The 7,500-nt window shown below is 47.8% G+C and overlaps 1 protein-coding gene across 2 annotated transcripts in view; it reads left to right on the top strand.

Annotated features, from left to right (window-relative positions):
• The window catches only part of LOC134077170 (protein kinase C beta type), a 134,863-nt gene that overhangs the window by 61,895 nt on the left and 65,468 nt on the right, over positions 1 to 7,500 (top strand). The window lies entirely within an intron of this gene.

Below are 7,500 nucleotides of genomic sequence, written 5' to 3'. Positions count from 1 at the left end.
ACACACACACACACACACACACACACACACACAATGCAAATATTTACGGCTCTCAGACGTATACTATACACGCATGCATGTAGACACACAGTGTATATACTGACCCATGCTTACATTCTGAACACAAATACATACACCAGGGTTTGTGGCCTCATCCGTACGCACCTGTTCAGAAATGCACACACAATGAGTCCTCGAGAGGGTAGCACACCATGGCCGTGTTGCTTATCTTCAGGAGAGCAGCTTTGTGGAAGAGGCCATATTAGTTTAGGCTCGTCAATGGAAGTGGAACGAGCGCCTTTCAGTCCAGCGTGGTTTCAGCAGGCTGTGGCGTGATAAGGCATCTGTATTCAGGTGGATATCAGCACTTGTGCGTGTAGGAGAGTGTGTGTGTGTGTGTGTGTGTGTGTGTGTGTGTGTGTGTGTGTGTGTGTGTGTGTGTGTGTGTGTGTGTGTGTGTGTGTGTGTGTGTGTGTGTGTGTGTGTGTGTGTGTGTGTGTGTGTGTGTGTGTGTGTGTGTGTGTGTGTGTGTCTGTGTGTCTGTGTGTGTGTGTGTGTCTGTGTGTGTGCTGCCGGTGTGATCTCACCCACGGGGAGAACTTCATTCTCCTCTCTCTCAGCAGTACTGTGCTCACACTGGAGACACCCCCCCCCCACCATACACACACACACACCTCTTTCTCTCTCTTTTGTGCTCTCTCTCTCTCTCTCTGTCTCTTTCCCCCTCTTCTCCTTTCTCTTTGTCTTTTTTTGCTCCCCCCCCTCTCTTCTGTCCTCTCTCTGTGGTGGGGTCGATCTGTTCTCAGCACTGAAGGCTCTTCCTGAAGACTTTCTGAAGTGCTGAATAAGACCCACACCGGTGGCCTGCTTCTCTCTCTTTTGCTCTCTCCACCCCCTCTCTCTTTCTCTCTCTCCATCTCCCCCTCCCTCCTTTCTCTCTCTCTCCCACTCTCCGCTCTGTAATGATGCACTGGTGCTGATGAGAGTTCAGTTTAGCGTGACGACACACATGATCACCTGACGACTTGTGGTTGTGGGGCCTAACCAGCTCTGAACTGACCCGGTTCCATCTGGACAGGAGCTGCTCCTCGGTGGTCAGCCCTCTGTCCCGACACACAGACACACACACAGACACACACACACAGACAGACACACACACAGACACACACACAGACACATGTAGTGGAATTCAATTGCAGACAAGAAAAAATGCTCTTCAAAAATATTTATTTTACAAAAAGAGAAAACTAGAAAAAGGCTATATTATTTGCATGATTCTTTGAACTAGCGCGCTGCTGTGGCATGGTCTCGTCTTTGGCTTCACTCGCGCACACCCAACAGCAGACCGCACTCAGGTTCAGGTCGCTGCTTTTATGCGCCGATTCCAATCACGACGTCACGCGGGAGTCCTGATCAGAGCTGTCAATCAGCTGGACCTGCGCTCACATGACACAACGTGAAAAAGGCCGCAACACGCTCCGGCCCAATGAACTTGGTCGGAGAACAATGTTCATTAATCATAATTCCTGGTTATACAATAACTGAACTGGTCTTCTCAAAAAGTTATGCGATGTTTTCACTAAGCAAGATCGTACATTACCACCTCTTCATATGAACAATTCTGTAATTCGTCCAGCTTCCACAAGCGTCTTGGTACTCAGTCTTCGAGAATTAACACATCTCCAACCTTCGCTGTAGGAGTAGTAGTTCACTGTATGGGTTGATCTCAGCTGAAGAATATATTCGTTCCTCCAACGCTTTCAGAAGGATTCCATAATCCGTTGGCGGGATCTCAGTCGCTTCGTCGGGGATTGCGCGTCCGCTCCTCGAACATCTGTCGGACTTCTCTGTGGGGGTAAAGCAGTGAGTCTCTTCTTCTAGGCCTACTATTCCTTCATTCAATTGATCTTGAATCACTGCATCATCGCGTTCATCAAGTGACTTATCTCTGCTAAATTTCTTTGTCAGACTTTGAAATCTGCGTTTAGCAACATCTAAATTCGATGCCAATTCAATGGGTTCACTTTTCCATGGCAAACTGACTTCATACCTTCCTTTGTGAGTCACCGTTTGTCGGAACCGTTTCATTGCCTCATCATCAATTGACATATCTTCAGCCTCACTGACGTGCATCACTCCGATGTCCAATGTTTCTAAGGTGGTTTTCATCACCGTCGTTGTCCCCTGCAACAGCCATCCGAAAGTACTCTCGATTGCCACCAATGTGTCACTCATGCGCTCCATCTTGCCCGTCACTATCTTCCAGTAGTAGTCTCCACCGATCAGGATTCCGAGTTCTTCAATGTCCATTCCTCGGATCGGGATATCTGCCACCTGTCGGCCTTTGGTCTCCAAAGCTCGTCTCACCTTCGCATCTGCAATTTGTAACTTCGAAGCACAAACATTAGGCGTCTCCAACAATTCCAAAGTCACACTCTGCTCAGTTTTAATGTTTCTCAAGCGCACTCTCACTTTTCTGCATTTCATCCTCTTCGGAGTGGCTGATCCAAATGTATGCAGGATTAGTGTTTCTTCTCCTGTGACTGGCAAATTAAGTGATCTGGATATGTTCTCTTGAATAAAGCTTCGTTGACTCCCTCCATCAAATAAACATCTCACTAGCTGATGTTGAATGGGAGTTTCAATCCAGGCCACTGCAGTTTGCAGAAATACGGTGTTCTGATTGTGAGTAGATTGCACAGGGGAGACTGACACTAGTGTATCTGGTGCTTCTGCTGGTTTGTGGGTTTCATGGCCTCCGCTAAATGCAGACTGAGGGCATACAACTTTATAATGTCTTCTGTTGCAATTTTCACAAGTGACTTGCGCTCTGCAATTGCGTGCAATATGCCTGCCACCTAAGCACACATAACACCGACCTAGTCTTCTTAACTTGTCTCTCCTGGCTTCTACACTCAGACAGCTGCATTCTCGAGACTTGTGCGTGGTTGCGTTGCAGAACAAGCAATGTGGATCTTCTCGAGCACCAACATGAAAAGTAGCTGAGGTTGGGCCGTAACTTTTCTTTCGTTCTGATGTCTTTTCTCGGCTTCTGAATGAGTCCCTTTCTGAAGCATAGCTTGACTGACGTTGCGACGAACTTGCTCTTTCTCTACTTTCCACTTCCTTTTGCAAAAAGTCCATTAATGCCTTCACACTCAAAACTTCGTCTTCTTTTAACTGGCGTGTGAATTCTAATGTGATCTCTTCAGGCATCATCTTCATTAGAATCGGACAAAGTAGACTTCCATATGAATTTGAAACTACACCCATGGTATCTAAACTACGCACTTGCACTTCACATTCGTCACACAGGTTGCACAGTGCTACAATATCAGTCACCCTTTTAACAGGGCTCAGACTTAGTAGTTTATTCATATGTGCATTAATTATTAGATCTTTCCGACCAAATCGACTGGTAAGCATATGAATTGCATGCTCATAATTGTCTTCTGTTAGAGAAAGGCCTGCTACCGCTTTTGCAGCGTTACCGGAGAGAAATGACTTTAAATAATTAAACTTATCGGACTTACTCAGACGGGAATTATTGTGTATTGTCCCCGAGTATTGACTCCAAAAGTTTTGCCACTTGCTGATATCTCCTGAGAAGTTTTCGATTGTTAGCTTTGGCAACTTCATCACGGGTATCCGATTTCCTTGGATTGAAGATTGTGATTCGGAACTTGCGTCTTCCTTCAATTTTTCCAGGTACCTTCGTGTGCGCACATAAGCTGCTTTGATTTCGTCCATATAATGAATGGCTCCGCTTACCTCTTCGTCTAAATCATCCATTGGCGTGATGGATTCAATTTCTCGGTCCAGTTCGGTCAGCGACGTTTCTCTGTTACTCAACTGCTCATTCCATTCTTCTAGTGAAGTCACATTGGGTTCGTCTTTGCGAAGTTCCTCGTTTATCTTTAGGGTGAGCTTCGTTACCGCTGTTCGAATCGTGCCCCGTATCCTCTTCCACCTTGCAATCTTCTCCATTGTTCTGTCCTCACCTGTCCGCACCTGTGCTCACGTGACTGCACTCAGGCAATCCACTTCCTCGTCAAAGTAGGGAGACTTCCAATCTTCGGAACTTCTTCGGAGCTTCTCTTTCCTCCCTCTTCCCGGGTTTCGGCACCAAAAAATGTAGTGGAATTCAATTGCAGACAAGAAAAAATGCTCTTCAAAAATATTTATTTTACAAAAAGAGAAAACTAGTAAAAGGCTATATTATTTGCATGATTCTTTGAACTAGCGCGCTGCTGTGGCATGGTCTCGTCTTTGGCTTCACTCGCGCACACCCAACAGCAGACCGCACTCAGGTTCAGGTCGCTGCTTTTATGCGCCGATTCCAATCACGACGTCACGCGGGAGTCCTGATCAGAGCTGTCAATCAGCTGGACCTGCGCTCACATGACACAACGTGAAAAAGGCCGCAACAACACACACACAGACACACACACAGACACACACACAGACACAGACACACACACAGACACACACACAGACACACACACAGACACACACACACACACACACACAGACACCTACAGAGACAGAGTAACAGGCAGACACACACACACAGAGACAGAGTAACAGGCACACAGGCGTAAACACATACATATGCATACCATATTGGGCAGTGAGAAGCAGTGGCCTGCCTCATGCAGTCTGGTCTGGAGAGAGAACAGTGCGTTAAAGAGTGTGTCGGTTTCACTAGGCCTGTTGGATTCTATTCCCATCGCCAGTCACAGCGGCGCTTCAATGTCACAAACACCATCGGTGCACGGAGCCGGAACATCTCGAGTTAGAATCAAAGTTATCAACACAATTAATCCAATCACGAACATTGTCCGCCCAAAGCCTTTCTCTTCAAAGAGTGTTTCCGAATGTGCTTTCACGTTTGTGGCAGGGATACCACTTCAGAAGTTTTTTGGCCATTTTTAGCCGGCGTCGGACGATTTGAATATCCCCGTCGGCAAAGTCAGTGGCACAGCCGTGGCCGGCAGTGGCCGGCGGCTCCTCGGCCCGGCGTCACGGAATGCGTGTGTGTGTGTGGCAGACGGGCGTCGGCGCCAGGGCTAATAAAGATCCTGGATGTGGGGGTGAGAACCACACCTGCAGCTCGCCGGCCCCCGGGCCTCACCGCCTGTGAATACTGAAGAGCTGCGCTGAACGCCGGCCAAGTCTCCTGTCCTCTCCTGTCCTCTCCCGGGCACTCACCTGCTCTGACCTCCCTCTCTCACTCCTTCTCTCTCTCTCTCTCTCTCTCTCTCTCTCTCTCTCTCTCTCTCTCTCTCTCTCTTTCTTTCTCTTCTCGTTACCCCTCCACCCAAACACAACTGTTTTCCTTATCTGCAGTTGAGAGTGTCAAAGCCGCTCTCAAGGAAAAGGATATCTCTCTCTCTCTCTCTCTCTTTCTTTCTTTCTTTCTTTATTTCTCTCTCTCACTCTTTTTCTTTCTCTCTTCTTTTCTTTTCTCACTCACTTGTGCTGTATATGTACAAGTCAATGTGTCCTTTCTTTTTCCTGTATAGCCCATTTCACGAGATGTGTGTTTTTTGGGGGGAAATAAAGGTTTCATGACATTGCAAGATGTGCAAGTTCATTCTTGCATATTAGGCGAACATGTCAGGTGTGTCCACCTGCCCAGGCTAACCCACCCCTGTAACAGAAAAGCTTAAACGTTTATTATTTTGCCGTACTGCAAACAGGGAATGCAGTCAGCTGACCTGCCATGTGAACAGTCTCACAGTAGCATGTTACAGCATCAGCGTTCTGCTAGAGGAAGGCAAGGATGAACATACTGTAAGAGAGCCACTCACTCAGCACTGATAAGCAGTGTCTTGAGACGTTCCAAACTCTTAAGCCTCTTCCCTAGTCATGCGTGCATACTGTACTTACTGTACATACAGGAAGACCAGCCACTTCAGACTGATTAATTACACTGACAGATGTAGAATGAAAGGCTATATTATGTAGATGTTTACACCACACACACACACACACACACACACAAGATTAGGAGTTTTTCTGTTGTGTTTTGGAAGGCTGTTTTGTTGCTTGCAGAAGAGAGGGCATTAGGATCACACAGAAGGAGAAAACGCCAAAGTGAGGGGAGCAAAAAAAAAAAAACTGTCATTGATTATTTCATCACCCGGAACCCTTCAGAGCCAATTAACGCATCTCTTTTATTCATTTCCATGGGAGAATTAGTGCTGCTGGGGAGAGCAATCAATCGCGATTCAGCAGTGAGGAAAGGAGCTGGGGGGAGCCGCGAGTGTTTACCCTCTGCAGTGCCCACCAAAGAGCCGGACGGGGGTGGGTGCAGCACTCCGCTGTAGTGCCCGCACTTCCTGCCTGGGTCCTGGGTACAGCTGCCGGCTGGGGAGGGTCAGGATGTGGAGGGTTAGCTTTAGCCACTTAGCATCCGCCATCTTTAAAAACGGAATCCCTCAAGTGCTCTCTTCTGCCCACATTTTCACAAACAAGCCAATCAGGTGCCACATTACTGGTGGACACAAAGGTACATTGTCTGTTTGGATTGGTGCAACTTCCTACTGGGAAAATCAGCCATTCCGCTTGGATGACCTCATTGGTGGCCATCAGTAATGTGGCTCCTAATTGGCTTGTTTGTGAGAATGTGGGCAGAAGTTGGCGCACATGTCGGGCACCATTTTAAAGATGGCGGCAGGCAGCCCACTAGGTACAGTACACTTTTGGCTAAATTAGCTAGTCTAGCATTAGCCATTGAAATGGATGGTGCCGGAACTTCCTCCCTGTCTCCACATATGTATAATACTCTCTATGTCACACACACATGCATACACACACACAAATGCCACACATGCATACATGCACACACACACACACACACACACACACACACAGAAAGAGAGATGTGACATGAGCATACTTGGGTACCTCCACATGTTGGCATACACACAGAAAAAAAATCCACCCCATTGCCTTCACACACACACATACACGCACACAGAGAGAGAGAGAGAGAGAGAGAGAGAGAGAGAGAGAGAGAGAGAGAGAGAGAGAGAGAGAGAGAGAGAGAGAGAGAGAGAGAGAGAGAGAGAGAGAGAGAGAGAGAGAGAGAGAGAGAGAGAGAGAGAGAGAGAGAGAAAGACACATGCACGTACACAGACTCGGCGTCAGAGGCGGCGGAGATAATGGAGAAGTCGTCGTCGGCTCCTCCAGCTCCAATCCATTGGCAGCTCATTATCTTCCCTGCATGGACTCAGAGTCTTCAGAGCGCAGAGCGCTGCATTAACATAACACACTTCAGCAGTTAATCCCCCCCTAACACACACACACACACGCACACACACACACACACACACTCTCTGCTCTCACTGGCTGCCGCAGCCGCTCGCTCGGTGACGTAGAGGAATCTCGACGCGTCGTGGAACGTCCGCTATGGAGATTGAGACAGAGACATGGAGCGGGAGGAGGATTTTGCCCAGCTCAACTTAGCCAGCTGGATGACGATGGTGCGGAAGA

This window comes from Sardina pilchardus, chromosome 3 (genome assembly GCF_963854185.1).
Source record: "Sardina pilchardus chromosome 3, fSarPil1.1, whole genome shotgun sequence".
Lineage (NCBI taxonomy): Eukaryota > Metazoa > Chordata > Actinopteri > Clupeiformes > Clupeidae > Sardina > Sardina pilchardus.
Note: the sequence above shows the minus strand (reverse complement) of the source record. Positions and strands in the feature narration are given on the sequence as shown.